Raw genomic sequence first — 23,303 nt, forward strand, 5'->3', positions numbered from 1 at the left:
GTGAGGATACTTATTTATTTTTAGACTTAATAGTGAGTGCACCATCTACATGAATTGGACTCACAAAATGAATCGTATTACCCCCAAATCCAGATAGTCGGTTCGCATGAAACCAAGTTTCATCAGTTGGGTATGGTGCTTGGTACAGGACACAAATGCTACACAAACACACCAGCACCACCCCTCCAGGGCTGAGAGGTGTGACCTCTTCACTCTGAGCTCCTCAAGCAAGACAAGCTAACAAGAGAAATGCATAACAAATAGGTTTGTCTAAAGTTGCTCATGTTCCATGACACAGCAGACTTCAGAAATGAAGACCCATGGGCCTAGAGAAAACTGACGTCTTTATTTGTAGATTCAAGGAAGATGAACAGCTAGGTAGAAATGTGATTTGACAGAAAGAAATGAGTTCATGGTATTAGACTAGGGAACCCAGAAAGGCCCGTGAGTTCAGATTTGTCTTCTTGGCCTCTCTGTGTAGCATTTCTTCCTCCAGGTATAGGGCAGGGCTCCTCTGGAATGATACCCTGGGGGGCAGAAAGGAGAAAATGATTTTTCTAGGTTTTATGGATGGCATTGGGAGAGAGGGGTTCTAGTTTCCATGATCTGCCCTGGGAAAGAGGAATCCTGATTTCTATGATTCTCTTTGGAGGAAAAAGAGGAGCAAGACACAGGAGGACTGGAAAAAATCAGGACTTGCCTCTGAGATCTTCCAATCCTCTTCTGTTCAAAGTGCCCAGCATGCCAGGGTGTTATACTTTGGGGTACCATGTTCTGAGCCCCAGCACCAAAGACTTTAACACAAGATCCTGTTTCTATACCATATACAAGGCCAATGCCATCATGGATGGGTCTATTGTGGTCCCACTAGAATTTTATGACTCAAAGAAAAGACTGAGGACCTGGAGCCACAATGTCAGTGGGAACTCGCAGAGGAAACAGAATCTTGAGCCTCAACTAGGACCTACTGCATCTGAATCTATATTTTAACAAGATCCCTAGGTGATTCCTATGCAAGTTAAAGTTTGATAAATCCTGTTTTTTAGAAAAGTAGTTATCAAATTTGTACACATGTTGGAATAATGGAGGGTTTTAGAAATGATTCCTGCCTGACTGAGCCTGACACATTTTTTTCTGATCTAATTGGTAGGAGAATGCAACCTGGTACAACTTGGGCCTTCAGGGTTTCATGTGCACCAGAGTTTGCAAACCTCTGCTATAGAGAGCAGTCAGTGTCTTTTAACAGGTTTTTATTTGTTCATTTTAGTTATATATAATTTGAGATTTCATTTGGATGTAATTATACAAAGTATGGAATAAAATTTACTCCAATTCAGTTCCCAGTATTTCTCTGTACCCTCTCCTCCTCCCTCCCTATTTCCTTTTCTCTACTTTACTGATCTTATTTCAATTACTATATAATTTACTTCTATGTATTTAAAGGTTTTTAATAAATTAGTGCATGCATACATACAGGTGAGATTCACTGTGCATATATGTACATAGGAAAGCCTTGTCAGATTCATTTCATCTTTCCTCCCTTTTTCTAATTCTCCTCCCTTTCCCTCAATCCCTTAACCTTATTCCACTAATGATTTTTTTTTCTGTATTCATGGAACCCATACCCCTCCCCCATACACACACACATTTTTCTTCCTCTTCTTTCTTTCTCTCTCTCTCTCTCTCTCTCTCTCTCTCTCTCTCTCTCTCTCTCTCTCTTTCTTTCTTTCTCTTCTCCCTTATTTTGGTCTAGCTTCTGCATAACAGAGGAAACATTTGACCCTTGACTTTCTGAGTCTGGCTATCTCACTTGGCATGATGTTCTTCAGTTCCATCCATTCATCAGCAGATACTATAATTTCATTCTTCTTTATGGCCGAGTAAAATTCCATTGGGTTCTTTATCCATTCATCTGTTGATGGGCACCTAAGCTAGTTCCATCGCTTAGCTATTGTGAATTGTGCTGCTATAAACATTGATATGGCTATGTCCCTATTGTATGCTGATTTTAAATCTTTTGGTTATAGAGCAAGGAGAGGGGGACTTAGTTATATTCTGGTTTCATTCCTAGTTTTTTTTTTTTTAAGAATCCTCATACATTTGACTAGAGTAGTTGTACTAATTTGCAGTGTTTTCCAAGCTTTGCTGATAAAAAAGCACCTTGAGGTATTTGTTGGTTGTTCAAATTCTCAGGATTCCTCCTGGACTTGCAATTTCAATATCTCCAGGAGCCAGGATTGAAAGGCTACAAATTGGCTAGTTCCTTATGTAATTCTTAACATCAGAAAACAAAATATTGCTTTAGAATACTTTGGATACAGAGAGCTCAAGAAATAAGAATCTCTCTCAAAAGTATGCATTTTTCAGTCCTTCTTCTCTGGGGCATCTTTAGATATGTCATCTTCATCCATGAGGAACCATTATAAATTTATTGTGCTTCGTTCACTAAGGAATTACTTTATTAGCAACTACTATATTTTAGGGCAGGATCTTTAAATTCATCATTTGTTCATTCAACAAATATTAACGAAAGATGATAATGATTAGATAATGTTGTCAAATTCCTAAGGACACAATGTTGAACAAAGGCGCCCTCCTTAATCCTATGACATTTTCATTCTAACCAGGGAATAGAGAGTGAAAAATTATAATAAACAGGATAATTTATAAGTGCTGTGAAGGAATAAACACCACTGAATAGTAGAAACTGGCTTAGGGTGAAGGTAATCTGCTTCAGATAAGGGTGTATTAGAGTTCTCCAGAGAGACTTTACCAATAGGATGCATATATAAATATATGAGAGGGGATTTATTAGGGGAACTGCCTCAAGCAATTATGGTGGCTAAGTTCCACAACACATCTTCTGCAGGCCAGAGACTCTGGGATGCCAGAAGTGTGGCTTGGTCCAAACCCAAAGACCTCACAACTGGAGGACCATTGTTCCAACTCTCAGTTTGAGGCCAAATTCTGAAAATCCATGGCTAGGGTTGGGAAAGTAGTGTAAGTCCTGGAATTCAATGTTTGAGGAGCCAGAAGTTCTGGTGTTGATGCCAACTTTCAAAAAAGAGACCAGCTTGCTATCTATATTGGTTCTCTACTGTCCCCAGTCCATTGGATGGAGCCCATGCATATTGAAGGTGGATCTCTCCTAATTAGTCCACTTAGACTCATGGAGTAATCACCGACACACCAAAAATAACACTAGGTCTTCCTTCTTTAATCCAGTTAAGCTAGCACCTAAAACTGCCATCACAAAAGGTTAATGAGGACATCTTGTGTGAGGTAAGGTTTAATCTGAAATTTACAAGATGAGAATTTCTGGGGGGGGGGTCAGAAAACAAGTGATTCAAAAAGAGGAAGTAGCCAGTACAAAAGGTATAGCTGGAATGACCTCAGTGTGTTCTGAGAACAGCAGGTCACATGGTGGTTCCACGGTGAGTAGAAGAAAGGTCCCAGATGAGGTTGTAGGAACAGAATCAGATCTTACAAGGGCTTGTTGGATTTGGAAAAGGGGTTAGGTTTTATTCCAAGAACAGTGGAAAGTCATTTGAAGATTTTAACAGGGAGGTGACATGGCGGGGTGGACATTTGGAGAGTGGACTCTGTTACAAAAAGCAGGAGCCAGAAGACCAATTGGGCATCTGTCATAATGAAGATGAAGAAGATGAAGACGAAGATAACTTGGGCTGGAAAAATAGACACAGAAAAGAAAAAAAAATGTTTCCACTGTCCAATGTATGATACACCGAAATATGTCTATGAGTTGGCTTTTATTTCCTTTGTTAAAAAAAAAGAATTTGTTCCTGTAGTGTTTATTTGTCTTGTACAGGCCTGTTTTGTCTTTGCATAACTATCCAGAGTGAGTAAATTCTCAACACCTTGGGTGTGAGACCAAGGGAAGACTGTCCACTCATTCCTAATGACCCTTTCACTCTAGTTTAGGTAAAGATTGTCATTCATAAATCTCTCAAGTATTTGCTTTTCCTGATATTTCCCCCCACCCACCTCATTTTGGTTTCGAACCCACTTAATGCTTTTTGTGAATAGTGCAATGCTTTCCGTGTGAGTGGAAGGAGAATTCATACCGTTTTGAGCAGTTAAGTGCTTTTAAATATTTTAAAGTGCTGGGAAGATATTTAACTTTTTGGCAGGGAGATTTGGAGAACATGTTATTTCCAGCTGTGGAATAGATCCATGTTTGGAAGGAAGAAATTCGTAGCATCCAGAATATTACAGGCTACATCCAGGTGTTTTGAAGAGTCGAGGACTTTCCATTGTTTCTTCAAAATGCCACTCTTCTTCCTCCGTGAAAATGGATCCCCTGAATTGAGCCTCAGAAAGGGCTCTTGGAATCCTTCCAATCGTCTAGGAGGAAAAAGGGGCTTCTGAGAACATTAAAAGCAGGAAACCAGGAGCAAGAGAGTTTGGGCACTTGCAAAGGTGTTAAAGATGAACAAGACTTAGCTTTGTAAAGAAAGTGGTCTGGGGTAAGGTGGCAGAAAATTCCATTCTGGAAGAGCTAGAGGTAGAAAGAATGGGAATTAGGAGGGGGATTCCAGAAGTTATAAACCATCACATTTATGATGTTGGGTTAAGAAGAGGAGGGGGTAATAAAAGAAAAGAAACAAGACTAAGTCTTAATGGCTGAAGTAAAATAGTAGCTGTTGGGACCCCAATGAATAGTCAGCTCTCAGAAATTTACACTTAATACTATTCTGGAATATTGTACTCAATACTATTCTGGGAAGTTATACTCATGACTATTCTAGGATGCTGGTGTATATGCCTGCATTTTAAAGTTTTAAGGCCAGAAAGACAATTGGACAACATATTCCTTTAAGTTGCTTTCAGAGACAGGACCCTGGGATGATTGAACCTTGGACCATTTCAGACTGAAGATTGAATTTAATCTGCTGGTCTGTGATCCAATTAATAGCAAAGCAATTCAATGTAATTGACCCCCAAACAGTTGACTTGGTGACACAGGGATAGGACTTTGACAGCTTAGCAAGTGAGATCAGGAAAGGAAATTAATATGTGATTTGAGTTAATTTGGGCACCTGGTAGTTTAATAGACACTTTCATCCTTTGTTATTGGATTGAATCTGGCCCAATTGGGAGTTATTGAAAAATTTATTGCCGTAACCTGGCATCTGTGATGGGCCACTTCACAGCTCAAAGCTTCTTTCTGGATCACCTAGGGTAAATGATGCAACCAGGGCCCTGGCACACGTACACACACGCATTGAACTCACACAGAACCACCTTGTGTTTCTTCCTAGGAGGGTGGTGTAAAATGTGATAAATGGTAAGACATTTTGGAACCAAAAGCAAGACTCACCAATTCCCAGAAAGACCTGGGCTGGATATAGTACAAGCAACACACTTTTAATTAAAGAAAAAAAATGGTCTTACACATCTGGTTTCTTGCAGACTGGGGTCTTGCTTCTGATTTCATGTTTTCACGGCTGCTCTAGGAATGTGTGCTCTTTAATTCACTCTATTTTGAAAGATCTGCTTATTGTTTGGGATTTTAGACTGTGTCTTGCTAAGCCTCATCTTCCTCGATCTAAGCACATGTGATGAGTTGTGCTTATTGAGACATAATCTATGGGAAGACAGCAGGTTTAAATCTTTCATTCACTTGCTACTGCAGGATACGAGATTATAAAATTTCAAACAATATGGAAGGAGTTGAAGCAAAAGGCAAAAAACATTTTTCATTGAAACATGCATCGTCCGATTGCCTTCTAAAAAACTTTGTACCAATTTTTGCCCCCACAAACAATATGAGAAACTCCTTTCCTTTTCATAATTTTGGGTAGATTTTATATAATAGTTTAATGTATCTCTATCTAAACTTTGTGGCGGGAGGGCTCATTTGAGTATGGAGTTTTGGGTTTATTTGCTTTTTGTTGTTACCTAAATGGTAGTGCTCATTATTTTCCAAACCCGCTTTTCTCCTGAACTTGCTGAACAGCAAGCCCTCAGCTAGTTGGAGGTCTATATCCTTCTTCCTTCCCTGGCCCAGAAGTCTGCTCTAATTCTTAGATGGTGTCATCTCATCTTTCAAACCTTAGCTCCAATGAAACCTCTGGAAGAAATTCCCCCTGTAGATTTTTTTTAAGGAGAAATTCCAATTCACTCTAAAGAACTATCTGCTAGGGTTAGAATATGGTTTGTCCCCTCTGAAACTCACCTTTGAAAGTTGATTGCTGTTGTGGCATTGTTGGATCAGGTCATTAAGAGGGATAAGTCTCCTTCTCTTGGGATTTGACATCTTCTCACAGGACTGGATTAGTTATAATGTGAGTCTTCCCCCTGTGTTTTTTCTCTTTTAGGCACACAGATACACTTCCATTCTTCTATCATATTATGTCACAGTATGAAAGTCCTCTACAGATGTTTCTGCCATGCCCTTGAACTTCTCAGCCTCTGACACTGTGAACTTAATAAACTTCTTTCCTTCATAAATCAACCAGTTGCCAATATTTAGAGCAATGAAAAACATACTAAGACATGGTGTATCACATTTTCCCACTATTTTCCCTTAAAGAATTACCAGAAATCTCTCTGATCATTTTCTCTGTTTGTTTGTTTCATGCCTTTCTCCATCAGTACCTTTTCTTTGGAGACTTGTATGTCTTTTACAACATTGTTTTCCCAGTCTGGCACAGTGACCAACCGAATAATTATGAATTTTGTTGAATTGACGGATGAACAGCTCTTTCATCTTATTCTTGAAGGCTCTAAGTGGAGAGGAGAGAAGCAGGTGAAGAAGATGTCATTGACTCCTCTGACATTATAGCTTCAAACCCACCAGGTTTCTGATGGTATTAACATGAGGTTCCCTGTGAAATCATTAGGATTTGAGGAAATGAGTTTCTCTTCATATTCTCCTTTCCTGATGAAATTGAGGAGGATTCTGCCACATTTTGAGACTAATTATTTTTTCCTATTTAGTTCAATGCAACTCCCAAATTATAACTTGGGCCACAGATAACTAAGATAATTTCCTTTTTTATTTTATTTTATTTTATTTTGCAGGGAGTGGGGGTGTAGAGGAGGGAAAGGATTTATTCATTTGCCTTGTTTGTGAAATTTCCCTGTTTCTAAGAAAAATCAAGAGAATGCAATGTGATATGACAGATGTTTTTCTCATTGATGGCTTGATTTTTTTTCCTGGTCAAATACTCACTGTAGACCATTTAGACAGTCCTGAAGAATATAAAGAAGGAAATGTAATCCTTACATTACCTTTTATTGTCAAAATAAACATTTTGTCTTAAGCTCGATTCCTCCAAAAGCAGATGCTGAGAGGACTGGAATGTAAGTTGTTTATTTTGGAAGTAATCCCAGGAATTGCCTGCAGGAGAGTGGGGGAGTAAGAGGAGGAAGGAAAGGAAATCAATTCAGGGTGTGTTAAAGAGCAGGTCACCCTCGTGAGCAACTGGGCTTAATCCTGCTGGAGAGAGCACATAATGCCCACCTCTGAGCTGCCTCATGTGACGGAAAAGAAGTTAGTGTATTCATTTCCCATTTCCAGTTCATGATTGGTGGAGGGCTGCTGCTAGGGACATTTACTCTCTCAGCCCCATTCCCATCCTTTGGGTCCTGCTCCCAGCACAGGCTGAACAAGTTACCATGGTCACAGAGAAGCCCTCAGGCAGAGAGTTGTGAGAACTTACAGCAAGAAACCAGCATGCCCCAGAGCCCTGTGTGCTGCAGAGACTCAGACAGGGTGTGGACAGCATCTGCTAGATGATCATTAGAGGAAGTCTGGGACAGACCCAATCCGGTGTCAAGTTCTCCCCTGCCTACACACAGGCCATGCTCAACAAATACAGAAGCATAGACACAAGCTTAGGAAACTCAAATTCAAGATTGAGCACACAAACAAAAATCAACATTGGCAGGCATAGGAGCGAAAGGCGTCCAATGTGCTTTAAGCAATAGACTTGGTCTTTTGTATCCTTGTGATGGGAGAAGGTGCCCCCAGGTGGTTGGTCCAAGAAGAACGTGAAGTGGGGCACACCTAAATACAACCTGAATCTGGGAGCCTTTGCTAACTGTCACCTGAAACAGCGCTCTAGTCTGCAGAAGCGTGGGTAAGAACAATCCATGTCTATCACAGTAAGTTACAAAGTTTCTGGGTTATTTGTTATGCAGCACGATTTCAACTAATATCTGAGTGGTACATTCAAGAGAGCAGATTTAATAGAGCAATGAGAACAATAGTTTAAAAATACCCTTGTAATCCTCACATATGAGGAATGAATAGGATCGATTTCCTTCTCCTTTTTTAAAAAAGGAATTAATAACTCGGGCCAACAACTTGATCTGACATTGAACACCAAGAAAGATAGAAAAAAGATAAAATTGTGAAAAAAAAATTGAAATATCATGAGTAGAGCCAAGGAGGGGAGCAGGGAAATATGGAAAGCAGTGGTGGGGGAAAAAAATCCCAGAATGAAGAATTCAACAAATATTTGAGCAGAACAGAATTTAAAAGTGCTGTCATCTAGATACATCTTGGCAAAATTTTATTAAAATAAGAACTTGAAAGAGAAAGAGACAGAGGGAAAGAAAAGAATACACTAAGAAAGTAAAGTAATTTAACTTTAAAGTTCTCATCAACAACATGGGATCTGAACAATTAAGGGGAAAAGAAAGACCTTTGAAAAGTCAAGAACAAAGGAAAATCTCATCAGTTCACTAAAGGATATTCCCATAAACCAGTAGTGAACATCATAATTACGAGTGAAAGAACTAAATTATTCCTTCTCTAGTTTGTTAATTTTTTTAAATTTTCAATGTGCATCACACATATCTTTCCAATATAAGTTGATATAGATTGATGTAGACATTTTGAATGGTTGCAAATTATTTCATTCTATGCACCAATGTATTCTAACATGTTTACTCAGCTCCTTTTTAACTGATATTGATTATTTCTAACCGGTCATTTATAAGGTAGGTGTCATTATTGTAATTTCCTATATACTCTATCTCTTGATATTACTAATATTTTTTATTTTGATTAAAATAATTTAAAGATAAATCCTAGAAGGTTTAAAAATACTCTTTAAACAATACTACTGCAGCTAATAATAATCTCATGTTTATCCATTCAGCAAATCATGCCAACTCTGAGCCACATCTCACCATGCACTTGGCACACGTCACTGAATAAGACCCATTTACTGTCTCATGAATTCTATGTATTTGTTCTTTTGTGAATTATCCATTAAACTATTCAACTAGTTAATTTGTTTCTTTTGATTTTTAAAAACTAAGCATGCATCGGGATAGTAACATTTTGTCATATGCATTACAAAAATGTTTACCTTGTTGTTTATATTTTAATTCTTCATCGTTCTTTCTTTGCAACTCAGTGAACTTTTGATTTTATGTAAACACATCTTTCAATATTTACCTATGTTTTTCTACTCACTTATCACCAGAATATGAAAAGTCACATACATTTTTCTTCTAATATGTTTATAATTACTTATATTTTAACTTTTAAATTTACCAAATAATACTCAAAATAGATTCATCTACTGCCTGGACATGACATCAGAATCATACAGAAGATGAATCCTATTGGATACCTTATTTGGTACTGGAAGTGCATTAACATATTAAGGGGGGTGTGTTTTCTCCTTGCTTCAAATTCTCCCTGTGTTAAAGCATGGTGATATCCACAGAACTTCACAGAACCACTGACCAAATGCTTTTCTTGGGAGCAGAGTTATTGCCTTTGAAATAAAGATCTTAGCACAGCCCACATCATCCTTCACAACAGACCTCCCAGAACGGCTTGACTTCCCCTTCCTGGTCTGCACCCCCTCTGACTTTGGGCCCCTGAAAGTGAAATGTCCTTTCCGCTGAAGTCCTTAGAAAACATGGTTTTTCTCCTGCCTGATTTGACCTGCTTCTTCACCTTCACTTGGCTAACTCCTACTTTTCCTTCAGTTTATGCTTCAGTGTTGCCTGCTTGGTAGAAAGCAGGCAGTGGATTCCTTTAATATTGATTGGGCCACTACTCAAAAGTTAACCTTTGGTGAACATCTTCTCCACACCTTCTAAATAAGGCTGCTGAAACACCAGTCCTGAGCACAACCAACCAGGCATCCCATCAAATTACAGAAGCCAAAAACTGCGGGTTGAGCATCCTTCATCTTAACATCCAAACTCTGAAATGATCTAGAATCCCAAACTTTTCAAATGCCGTAAGTGGAAAATTCCATCTCTGACCACATCAGATAACAGGTCTTAGCCAAAACTCAGGTGCAAGGGGAAACTGAGGTTGTCTATATCAGGATGTACAATTAGATAAAGGAGTTGGAGGTGAGGAGAGAGTTCCAGGATTCCCTTGAATTGTTTCAACGCAATTCAAGTGTAAAGATCAACATATACGATGTTTGCCTCCTAAAAGTCATTATAATGGGTATTAGAAGAAGAGGGAGAAATCCAGGTACAGACAGCAGGTCTGAGTAGACCAAATGACATGCTTGGGGACTCTTGGTTCTAAAGATATGAAATGAGGAAGTCAAAGTTTTCAAACCCCTGCACGCTTCAACAAGAAAAATCTATATTTGTCTTCTGTTCTTCATTCATGATGTAAGTCAGGTAAATACCTCTTCTTTACTTCATTTTGGTTCTCTCTCTCTCTCTCTCTCTCTCTCTCTCTCTCTCTCTCTCTCTCTCTCTTTATTAATTTTAGTTACAAACAGCACCAGGAAACACCCTGACATAATCAAAAGCGTGGAAACAACTGGCTCCAATTCAGTCTCCAGTTGTACCCCCATCCCAATTTCCTCCCTTTACTCCTCCAGATCCCTCTTCAATTCAGTTACTTAGTTACTTACTTTATTTACTTATTATTTTTTAAATTAATATCCTGCAGATACACCTGAAGCTGGGACCCAGGTGCCACCACCACTCATGCACATGTGAAAGTTTGGTCAGATCCATTCCACTCTTCTTCCCTCTTCCTGCCCTCCCTTCCTCCTCCTCAATCCTCCTTGTCTACTCTACTGGTCTTTCCTCTATTTTGATAAAATTCCCTTTCCTTCCTTCCTTCCTTCCTTCCTTCCTTCCTTCCTTCCTTCTTCCTTCCTTCCTTCCTTCCTTCCTTCCTTCCTTCCTTCCTTCCTATCCCCCTATCCTTATTTTGGATCAGTTTCGGCATATTGAAGAGAACATTTGGCCTTTGATTTGGGGGGATTGGCTTATTTCACTTTGCACAATATTCTCCAGTTTCATCCATTTACTGGCAAATGCCATAATTACATTTTTCTTTATGGCCAAGTCATATTCTATTGGGTATATATACACCACATTTTTTTTATCCATTCATCTGTTGAAGGGCACCTAGGTGGGCTCCATAGCTAAGCTTTTGTGAATTGTGTTGCTATTGTGAATTGGGCCACATCATGTGGCTGCATCACAGTAAGTGTGTTGATTTTAAATCTTATATATATATATATCTCCAAGAGTGGGATAGCTGGGTCATAGGGTGGTTCCATTCCTAGTTTTTTGAGGAATCTTCATACTGTTCTGCAGGATGGCCTTATTAATTTGCAGTTCCAACTACAATGTATGAGTGTTCCTTCCCCCCCCCAGACACATCCTCAACAACATTTATTATTATTATTTGTATTGTTAATATTTTCCATGCTGACTGGAGTGAGAGAAAATCTTAATGTAGTTTTGATTTACATAACCCTAATGGCTAGCCACGTTGAACATTTTTTTTTCATGTATTTGTGGACCATTTGTATTTCTTCTTTTGAGAAGTATCTGTTCAGTTCTTTTGCTCATTTATTGATGAAGTCTTTGGAGTTTCTTGGGTGTTAAGTTTTTTTTTGAGTTTTTTTGCTTTGCATATTCTGGATATTAATACCCAACCTGAGGAGAAGGTGGCAAAAATCTTCTCTCTTTCTGTAAGCTCTCTCTTCATGCTCTTATTTCCTTTGCTTTGTAGAAGTTTTTTAATCTGACATCATCCCACTTATTGTTTATTTTATTTCTTGCACCTTAGGTGTCTTGCTAAGGAAGCTGGCTCCTCTGCCGGCATGTTGGAATGTTGGGCATACATTTTCTTCTTCATGCAGTGAGTTATTCAGATTTGCAATAACTTGAACACTGTTTATTCTTTTTCAAGTATATGCCTTCAGCAGAACAAATATTTTTCCTATATATTCCTTGCCTTAATTGATAAGCATTAATAAATAAACATAAATTTAAAAAATAAAACACAGATGCACTAAAAAACATCATATAAAATTATCTTCAGGCTATGTGCACAAGGTATATATGAAACATTAATAAATGTTATGCTTGGACTTGGGTACCATCCCCAGGATATCTTTTTCTGCCTATGCAAATGTTTCAAAATCTGAAATCCGAGACACTTCTTGTACTGAGTAGTAAGTGTCTTGAGGGGAAGTCCTGGTTTTTTTCATTAATGTGTCCTCAGCAATTTAGAAGACAAAGTGAATATGGACAAAATAGTAAACCAACAACTACCAGGGGAAAAGTTTGAGACAATATCTTTTCCTGGAGAGTGAACTACACAAAAGAAAATGTGCTCATTATTCAAAGCCTTGGTGCCTTGGAAAGAAGGCACTGGCTGTGAGAACTTGTTTCAACTTGGGACAGCAGCCAGTGCTAACTCTATGACCTTGGACTTACAAACTGTCTCAGATCTGGTTTCCTTCTCTGTGAATTGCCATAATGCCTACACTCCCCCAAATCTCAAGATTATATTTCTTGAGCTCTTAACTGTGTGCCACACATTACAATTATTTTATTAAATATATTACCTAGTTCACTCTGCATGCCCAAAGGAGATATTATTATTCTGCTCACTGAAAAAGTAAGAGAATCTAAGGTCACGGGGCCCACATGAGGGTCCCTTACAGTAACAAGAGCACTGAGAAGCTATTTAGTATAGTCTGAAGCTTGGAGAGGTTAGACCAGTGAACCAAGTTCACAGGCTTGAAAATGGGGATCCTAACCTAGGACAGCCCAGCTGCATGCACAAGGTCCTCTACACTGGTTTCTCGCTCTGGACAGAACCAGAGAGCTGCAAGTGGCCAGGCTTTGTAAACTGTAAGGCATCCAACAGCTGCTGGTGATGAGGAGCCCACTTGTTACAGGACAAAGAAGGGAGTGAGCAGCAGCATCTGGATCTACGTTTGCCTTCAGGGAGGAATGAATGCCTGGGATTTCAGATCTGATCCAAGTTCAATGTCTCTGGCCTGAGGTTGTTTTTGATTCAAGGCCACTGCACCCTGGTTTCCATCAACACTGAAATAAATACCACTTTGCAATCTGCACCTTTTATTAATGGTGTGACTGACTTAATGAGGGCTCTGCTGACTCACATCAATCTTCTCTTTAGGAGAGGCCCATCAAGGAATCCTTGACAGCTGCCAGGCTGGATCTACTCTGTGTCAGCATTTGGCAAGTCCAGCCACCCTTGTAAGCAACTTCTCCTTCCAGAAGAGGGAATGGGAGAAACCCCAAGACTCGAGATCAGCACACACACAAAAAAAACATGCACACGAGTTTAAGGGCTATTTTATTGGGTTTCTCTGGACTCTGTTGTTATTTTTTAAGTTTCAGGCAGACACACGGTCATGAATAGATTCCTCTTAAAACTTGATCATAAAATATTCTCCAAATGGGCAGAGAGAGGCACTAATCAAAACTGACAGGAAAGGTCTGCACAGAGAAACAGATTTCAATGAGACACCGAGGATTTTTTTTTCATTGCAAAGTTTTGCTTCCCAGGCTGACTCACAGAGGAAAAGAATATTTGCCCCTGATGACAAGATGTGATTTAGTGCATTCACATCACAGAATGGCCATCGCTTACAGATGGCAGCATGGTCTCCCCAGAGGTTGGAGCAGAATCTGTGGTTCTGTCTACACACAATTTCACGCTGGCTCTATTTTCCTGGGAAATTGATTTTTGTTTGTGAACAAAAGTCCTTGCCCAATCCACTCATTTTTAGGTCTGTTTTTTGTCACTGTTCACACAAAGTTCTTCAAAATCATTTCAGGCCAAACATAATTCTTTTCACAATAAACTACATTGCTGATTACACATAAGGTTGCTGGGTGCTCCCATCCCGCCTCTTGGGTGACCCGATCAGGTTGGAAACTTGTAGCTAAAAATGCCACCTTGGGGACTGGCATGCTCTCTTTTCCACTACTGTAGTCGTGATAGGACTGGAGGAGGAAAGGTAAAAAATGGGAAAGACATTTTATAAGCATCAGAGTAAAGGGGAAGGTGTTATTTAAATGTGAGACTACAAACTACACATACAGTAGTCTTTCTGAAAGAACGATCAAAGCTTGCCTTTGGAGAAAAATGCCTGTTTATTGAGAAACAGCTCTGCATATTTATAGAGCCAGGGGTGGTTTGACAGTTGGCATGGGGTGCTTTCTGATTGGTGGATAAGGATCAGGAGAGCCAATAGGGCTACTCTGATTGGTGGGTAAGGATCATGTGAGCCAGCAGGGCTCACCATTGGATGGCTCTTCTTGGGGGATGGGGAAATTAGTCTTTTGGAGCAGGGGTGACTCCCAACAATTTCCCCCATCCATGATTTTGCTAAGGTTTACCCACAGTCCACCATATTTTGAAGATATTAAAAGGGAAAAATTCCAGAAATGCACAGTTGATAAAGTTTTAAATCCTATGTCCCTGTGAGTAGGGTGAAGAAACCGCAAGTCATTCTGTCCAATCCTACCTGGAATGCGAATAACCCCTGCGTTCTGTGTAGCCATGTTATATATATATATGTAGATAGGTACAGACACACACACACACACACACACACACACACACACACACACGTCCATGAGAGATTGCACTGGCTGTGAGATCAGTCATGTGAAATTCACAACTGGACTTGCTGGAACCCCTGGCCTTGGGATTAAAAGTCAGCAAAGTCAAGGGAGATAGGATAGAAAACTGTCCCCAAAACCTGATTCTTTATTGCACCAGGCAATGGCCACTGCATCATGTGTGGCACTTGACTAGATACAGAGAAGAAAAGGCGCAGAGAGGAATGTACTTGGCCAAGAGAGTCAATGTCTGAAACATCACCCACCTCCATCTGGCTATCTGGCTTCTGAACTGGTAACCAACTGTATTAGTCAACTTCAGCCTGAGATAATCAACTTATGAGGAGGTCTATTTCCTCCTGGCTTTAGTGGCTTCGGCCTGGGATCACCAGGCCCTGCTGCTTTGGATCTGGGATGGTGCATCATGGTGGGAACAAAGACATTCCACTCATAGTTAGAAGCAAAAGAAAGAAAGGCAGAGAAGGACCTGGGTTCCCTTAATTCCCCTCCATGGGCACACCCCCAGTTACCTCAAGACTCCCACTAGTCCTCACCTCTTAAAATTATCATCTTTCAGCAGCACCTCACTGGAGACCAAGCCTTTACACATGGACCTTGGGCAAAACTTGAAGGATTTAAATATCCAAACATTATTTAAACATCCAAACAAAATACATCTCAGGGGAAAAGAATATTGCATTATCCAAGTAGAGGAGGAATTAAGGGAAATGATGAAAGTCAGATGAGTAGCATGTGTTGGCTGGCCCTTCTGACCAGTGTCCTATAAGAAAGAGAAGACTTTCCCCTAACAACCAGCCAAGCTGCAAAACAGATGGAAAGGAACACAGCTCTTTGCAGGTTAAATATTTTCCACCGGAAGTATATAATCTGAGTCGATTGAGTTTGGCAAGAGGGAGCCTTCCAGGGTTGCAAAAGATAAAGCCAATTTTTCTTAAACTTTAACCTGAAGCAGTTTTAACTAGTAACTGGAAGCCCTGGAGTCAGCAAGAGAGAAAACTCAACCCTAAGTCCGTTCAAACATCCTCCATTCAGGGTTCCTTACCAGATGACTTCCCAGGTTCGTGGGAATGGTCACATTTCTCAGGATTATGAGCAAAGCCTGTTGTTTCAAATGACTTTAAAGTTGGGAGAGTGGTTGGACAAAGCCGAGAGGCCAGTAAATAAAAGAGTTATTTGAACAACTCAATGGAAACAAGATATTGGATTGTAGATATCTGCACATGAAGCCGATGGGAAGCAAATACATAGGAAACCTACTAAAATATTGAGAGAACTGTATTCAAAGGAATTACAAGCTTAGACTCAAAAGCCAATATAGGACCCAGGCCTTCAAACCTAGACCAGTAGGAAGGGAGATGATCCCCCTACCACCTACCAAAAGAACAATCTCATATGTGACCACAAAGTACTATGAGCAAGGGATAGAGGCTAAGGATGCAATATTGGATGACCAAACAATCCACTGCACTGACTGGTAGCAGGGTCTCTGCTATTCTTCCTCTGGCTTGGCTTGTTACAGATCCAATTGTGGGAAGGGACGTCATTAGAAACACACGGTAACCACTGATGAGTAACTATTGTGTGCTTGTGATTTTTTTTTCTCCAAAAATAAGCTTCTGGTATTGTTCTTATTGGCAGATAAAATTGTATTTTCACATACAAATGTAATGTTTTTAAGTATATGTCTGGCCATTGTGTTTTCCCTTCACTGATATATACATTCAATATAGGGGGGACAGAAAATGTGTGTTTTAGGCTAGAAATCAGTGGCCCATGAGGAGCCATCCCAGGCCTGATGGAGAATGTTATACAATACCTAGAAATCAAAGAGTTTGGGTAGGACTTAGTACTGCCTCCCTATGGGAAAAGAGTATGTCATGTCATTAGTGAAATAACCCAACAAGGATATTCATATGGCCACAAGGGCAGACTCACAGAGATAACAAGTTGACACCAATGTCTCTTCTGGCTCAGAAACAAATAGGTAGCTGAGCACAGGGCTATTCAGAATGAAGATCCCATTTTACACTGCCCCGCACATTGACCAGTTAATTGTATTCTGATGTAAGCCAATGTAGTGTATGCAACTTCCTGGGAGTTTCCTCAAGGGAAGAAGTCAGATTCTTGGAATTCTCTTCTTTGTGCTGGATGAAATTCAGATGCATTGGATGGTGCTGGGGCAGCCATTTTTTCCTGGGAATGGAAATAATAAAAGTGATCTGGGATCCTAATGGCTGTGGCCCTAAACTTTTATATCAGCTCCCAATGGCTTATGTCTAGACATGAAAGAAAGAAGTAAAACTGCAGTTTGTGAAAGATACTGGGTTTGTTTTTTTCTTGGTCCTTACAAACTTAATATAACTACCATACATGTATATAACCTAAAATTGTTTCAAGAGATAGTCTAATCAACTAGCAGATGAATCAAAATAAACAGGTCATGAAAAGAAATCCATGATACGAAAGAACTGATGGTAAGTGCCAAAACAATTTGCTAGGATTTGAATATGAGGAGTCCTTCAAAAGCTCCTGTGTTGGTTCAGGAATATTCACAGGTGAAATGGTTGGAGTGTGAGGGCTGTAACCTGACCAGTCCATCCTAGTTTAAATGGACTAACTGGGTGGTAACTGTAGGCAGGTGGGATGTGGCTGGAAGAGATGGGTCACTGGGGGTATCCATCTTTCCTGTGGCCCCTCCCACCCTCTCTCTGTGTTTCCTAGCAGCAGTACACAGAGCAGTGCTCTGTCAACACACCCTTCCACCACGATGTTCTACCTTCTGTTAGGCCCAGAGCAATGCCTTTGGTTGACCATGGGCTAAATCTCTGAAATTGTGAGTCCAAAATAAGTTTTTCTTCCTCTATGTTAGTCTTGTCAGGTATTTTGGTAATTGTGACATAGAGCTGAATGGCACAGTGTTCAAATAGAAAATAAAGTGTAAAAATTTCCAAAAATAATACAATAAGTCTGATTACTGACTGAAGTTCCATGTGATAGTAATTAAAAAAAACATCTTAACATTATATGAGATTCTATTTATGACTATGATGTTAGTACTCACTTATCAGTGCCAGGAACTGCACTATTTTGTTTTATTTTGGGTTTTGTGGGTAGATGTGTATGCTGAGATCAAACCCAGCATACACCTATGCTGGGCAAGTACTGAGCCACACACCCCCAGCCACAGGCAGTGTTCTGTTCTAAATGCTTCCTACAGATTATCTCATTTTATGTGCAGAATGACACTCTGATCATTTTATTGTACCCATTTTAGAAATGGGATTATTTAGTCATAGAAAGGTTTTTTTTTATTACTTCTATACTTTAGCTGTCAACCCAAACATGGCAGTTAGCAGTGCAAAATATGAAATCCAACAAGAGGGCTAATTCCATCATTTTACATAGAGAGCACTCAGAAATGCTATGCGACGCCTACCACTGTCAATTAAGTTATTAAAGAAAAAAGAAACAAAAGATAAAAACCCTTCTAAATTACTGAAGGAAAAAAATATTTAGGAGAAAGAATAACAGCCAAAGGATAACAACAAAAAAATTAAAAGTAAAGAGAAAATAAGAGAGCTTTTAAAATACAGTGGAAATAAGATAACACTCATTATATTAAAGGCAAATGCTTAAACTCCTCTATCAAAAATGTCCTATAAGCTGAAGAAAAATATAAAACATAACAATTAAATCAATTGATCACAAACTAAGAACCAAAAGCCATTCTGAATATCAGCACTAAAGTGACCAAAAGGTAATTATAAATCAATAGATTGATGATATAATTCACCAGATGGTAGCTTATCACTGCAACAAGTATTACTCTGCACCAAAAAGAAGTCCAAATCAATTGTAGGTGAAAAGATTTTAAAAGCAACTTTAAAAAAAGTCAGAAAAGTACCATCATCTAATTTAGAACTAGGATTGTAAAATATCTCCATATAATTTAGAACAGGGATTGTAGTAAAGAATAAGATACATGATACAATGAGACCACCTATAAACTATGTCACAAAACACCAAAAGCAAATCAAGAGAAAAGAAGTTGGGAAAAATTGCAATACTTACAGTTGGAAACACTATGGAATACAGGACATAGAAAGAGCTCAAAAAATGTTAGCTAATTTCTAAAATAAAGAAAGAAGAGAACATGATACTAAAATTTACAAAAGAAAAAAAATCATGGGACAAATAGCTATGTTTTAAAGTACGGTACTACTCTAAATCTAGAAGCAATTTTGATCCATAATCTTTTTTTTTTTAAAGCACTTTCCTGTGTTGACAAGGACATGGGAAAACATTTATCTAGATACTGTTTCTTGGGACATAAATTGGTTTAAATTTAGAAAGTATTTTGACATTACGTCAAACATATGCCAAAACTTTAAGACTGTTTACCCATTTAATGCAACTAACAATTGATATAATTCAGTTAATTATTCAGCTAAGGATTTGGTTCTAAGGATGGTCACTGTACATTAACATAGAAAAACTCAGGGGAAAAAAATAACCCCAAAATTTAAAAGGAATAGTAAGTAGTCACTAATAACTATCATGGTATTGGAAAATGTTTTAAAATAATTAGAAAAATGTGTATCATAATTATATATATATTGCACATAGCATATGTTTAACCACTGAACGTCTTTAACCACTATTCCTAGTTGGACCATACCTCTGTGCTATACTTTGGATAGGCTCATGTGTGGAAGGTTTGTTCCACTGGGAGTTGATAGAACCTTAAATGAGTGGAGTAGTGGAAGGAAGTTAGATAACTGCCCTTCAAGGGGCTATTGGGGCCCTGGCCCCTGCACTTTATTCTCTTTGCTTTCCAGCCACCACAAGCTGAGCAGATTGCTCCTCCAGGCACGCACAGCCATGATGCACTGTCTTGCCACAGGCCCGGAAAAAAACAGGACCAACTGACCCACAGACCGAAACTCTGAAAAATGACCCAAAATAAACAATGCCTTTTGGAAAGTTCATTATCTCCATTATTTTTTTGTAGGAATAGAAGCTCACACATTGTATAAAAGGAAACGCACACACATAAAACCACTAATTTGTGAGGAATGATTTATATCAGAGTGGTGGTATTATGGACAATATATTGAAATTTATTTTCCTTTATTCTTTTCTGTTCATTTCCATTTTTCTGCATGTGCTCTAATTACAATCAGAATATTTATTGCCTTAAGATATTAAATCAATAAGGATTTAAAATGATTTTTAAAATTCCAACTCTTAAAATAAAAATGAAGGTCTTCGGTGTGTCCCCAAATTAATCAATTATTTTAATCACCGGAACCTGATCCCTCTATGACATTTCCTGTTGTAGCACTGATAAGCCACAAGGCATGGGAATTGTCCTCACACCCGCCTCTGCCTGTTGCCCTCAGGACCCCCTAGGATGAATGCACATCCGATTGATTGATTGATTACCTTGTCCCCTTACTAAATTTTATCAAAAGAGGAAACTGAAGTCAGAGATGGGCAGTGACTGCTCAAGGTCAGAGCAAGGTCGACACCTAAGCATGGTCTACAGCCTGGTCTCTCAGAATCCATGCCATTTAAAATTTCAACAAATATCCTCAGAGAATGCCATGCATTCTCTCCTGCCCGCTTGCAGCTCTAACAACAAAGAGGTTTATAGCATGAAAACGCTGGTAGGATTGGGGGTACAAACTCTGGCTTGTAGCTGAACTTGCTAAGTGGCTGCTGCCGAGCCATAAAGCAACTTGGTCCTGGCTGCCCTCTTCTTTAGACTCAAATCTGTAAAGTCGAGTCATAAAGTATAACAGAAGCTTCCTTTGATTTAAGGCTGAGGAGGGGAGAGCCTTGAGTAAGGAACAGAGATCTGAGCTGTTTACTTAAATAAGCGAATGGAACTTTAACAGAACAGCTAATAAATAAATCCTCCACGAGGTCATGCCAGGCTCCCTGGGGCCTGAGGTGTTGGGTCTGAAATCCAGCCAAAGAGACCAACGCGTCCATTTGGCCTCCCAGAAGTCTCCAGTGGGTCTCCAGGGTCCCCACAAGGCCTGAGGTTTGAAATTCCTTCTGACAAGCCAGGCCTGGGGGAGCTTGATTTCACCCACTCTGGAAGGAGAGACGGCAGGGGGTAATCTGCCAACTGGGGAAGTTGGTGCTCCGTGGCACTGAGGTATGTCTAAGCTGCTTTTCTCAGACCACAGATCTATTCTCCCTCACTGCTGTGTCCTCCTTGAAATCCAGCAGAGGAATAAGAAGACCTCAGAGGCAGACCAAGTGACATTCAAATTTTAATTGAATTGGTTTCCATATTTACGTTCAGTGGGCAAGCTGACCTTGGAAAGACTCCTGGCCCCCCTCAGGGAGTTTTCTTCCTGAACCCTCCATCCTTGCTGACCCTTCTTTGTGGACTTATCTTTCTTCCTCCCTTATCACCCATATTCCAATATCCTTTTGAGAAGCCACCCTTCACTTAACAACTGGTCTGATTTGAGCTGACCCTTAAAAGTCCATGTGCTGGAAACTGCATGCCAAAATTCAAAGGTGAATGGTCTTTGAAGGCAGAAACTTGGAGAGGCAATTAGGATGAGAGTAGGCCATGAGGGTGGGGGGACCCTGTGATGGCAATAGTGGCTTTAAAAGAAGAGGAAGGGAGGAGGCCCAAGCTGGCCTGTTTGTGTTCTAGGTGCATGTGACGCCCTCAGCCATGCAGCAAGAAGGTGCTCTCTAGTCACAGGTGCCATGCTTTGGCACTGCCCAGCCTCCAGAACTATGAGCTAAAAAAAAAAAATCTTTATTCTTAAAAATTATCCATTCTGTGATATTCAGTTATAGCAACAGTAAACAGCCTAAGACAACAACTGAGACCAAAGTAAAACTTGTATCTTTCACTTCCTTAAAAGATTTGTGTGAACCTACAGATCTCCACAGCTATTGTCATATAGCTTCTAATAGCATCTAGGTATGAACGCAATTTTCATTTCCCTGGATGCTTTTCCTTCCATGAGTATCCAGTAAAGAGTTCTCAAAAAAAAAAAGAGAACTTCAGCAAGGTAAGTGGAGAGCTGGTCTCACCCACGAGCTGAGAGCCAAGGGAGGCCTAGATCTCTGACCACTTCCTGGAGAAAGTATGGCCCACCCACACTCCCAGAACAAGAGTGAGATGCTGTTTGTCTTTGGTTGCAGCAAGATAGGTGCACCTCAGTGCTTTCTTCCAGTTCCTGTGTCTTTTAAAGCAAGGTGGGGAGCTCTGATGTAGCAATTACTTATGACTCTCCATTGCAGTATATTTACTAAAACAGTCTTACTAATGGGCTGTTTACAGTCATTTCCCTTTCACAGATTGGCCCCAAAGTGAAATGAAAACAAACAAACAAAAAAATGATACCCAAGGGTTTATCAATTTTTCTTCCTTAAAAACTGCTAGTGCCTCTCAGCAGGAGATGTTCACAATCCCAGAATTTATAACTGCTTCCAGCAGGATTTGACTGCCTACATTGACTCAGTTTATGGAAAAACCCCAGATCCCTCCGGCTGAGTCTGGTACCCCTTGCTGAGGTTGACAAAGTCACTGTTGGGTCTGTGAAATCACTGGGGGGGCTGCAGCTCATGGGGCACTGGAGTCTTGCAGGGAAAAATGAGGACACAGTCTTCAACTAGCTTTATGGAAATTCTAAACAAGCAGAGGAGGGGCTTTGTTCCCTGCAGAGATTTCCTTAAGTTTCTTTTTTTTTTTAATTTTTGAGGAAAGAAAACCTATCTTTTATTACATCTAGTACACAGGAAGTAGGAAACAGTCTGCCAGCAGAACCTGAAATCCAAAGCCAGAGTAAGAGAGTGAAGGGGCAGAGTCCAAGATCAGCTGGAGAGGAAAATGTTGGACAGAAAGCACAGATAAGACATCAAAAGGAAAGAAGGTCACACATAGCCAAATACCATCAGAGTGGCATGTGAGAGGAACCACCCAGCTAAGCCATTACCTCTAGGTTTAGGAGTGAGTTTGTACAAAGGGCCATTTTATCCTTTACGTGTGCACTTTGTAAAACAATCAAGCCCATAGTTGTGATTAGCTTTAATGATGCTTGCTTTTTTTCAGTTTTTTTAATTATGCAAAAAGGAATATCCACTAAAATCTGGGTAAACAATAAAACAATCTCTGTTTCCATGCACCTTCAGTCTAGTGGTAGACATGGAAAAATTAGGTAAAGATGAAGCTTTGGCAATCAGAGAAATACAAATCAAAACTACTCTAAGATTTCATCTCACTCCATTCAGAATGGCAGCTATTAAGGATAAAAACAACAATTAATATTGGCTAGGATGTGGGGGGAAAGGCACACTCATACATTGCTGGTGGGACTGTAAATTGGTGCCGTCAATATGGAAAGCAGTATGGAGATTCCTTGGAAAACTGGGAATGG

At 39.7% G+C, this 23,303-nt stretch overlaps 1 long non-coding RNA gene across 1 annotated transcript in view; it reads right to left on the minus strand.

The window, feature by feature from the left end:
• Positions 1-327: 327 nt before the first annotated feature.
• LOC144372689 (uncharacterized) overlaps positions 328-23,303 on the minus strand; it is a 70,387-nt gene continuing 47,411 nt past the window's right edge. The window contains exons 2-3 of the long non-coding RNA XR_013432617.1: positions 6,200-6,749; positions 328-527 (exon numbers count right to left, since the gene is read on the minus strand). This is a non-coding gene — a long non-coding RNA (uncharacterized LOC144372689). The remainder of the gene's footprint in view (positions 528-6,199; positions 6,750-23,303) is intronic.

Source organism: Ictidomys tridecemlineatus, unplaced genomic scaffold (assembly GCF_052094955.1).
Source record: "Ictidomys tridecemlineatus isolate mIctTri1 unplaced genomic scaffold, mIctTri1.hap1 Scaffold_1464, whole genome shotgun sequence".
In the NCBI taxonomy this organism is placed as follows: domain Eukaryota; kingdom Metazoa; phylum Chordata; class Mammalia; order Rodentia; family Sciuridae; genus Ictidomys; species Ictidomys tridecemlineatus.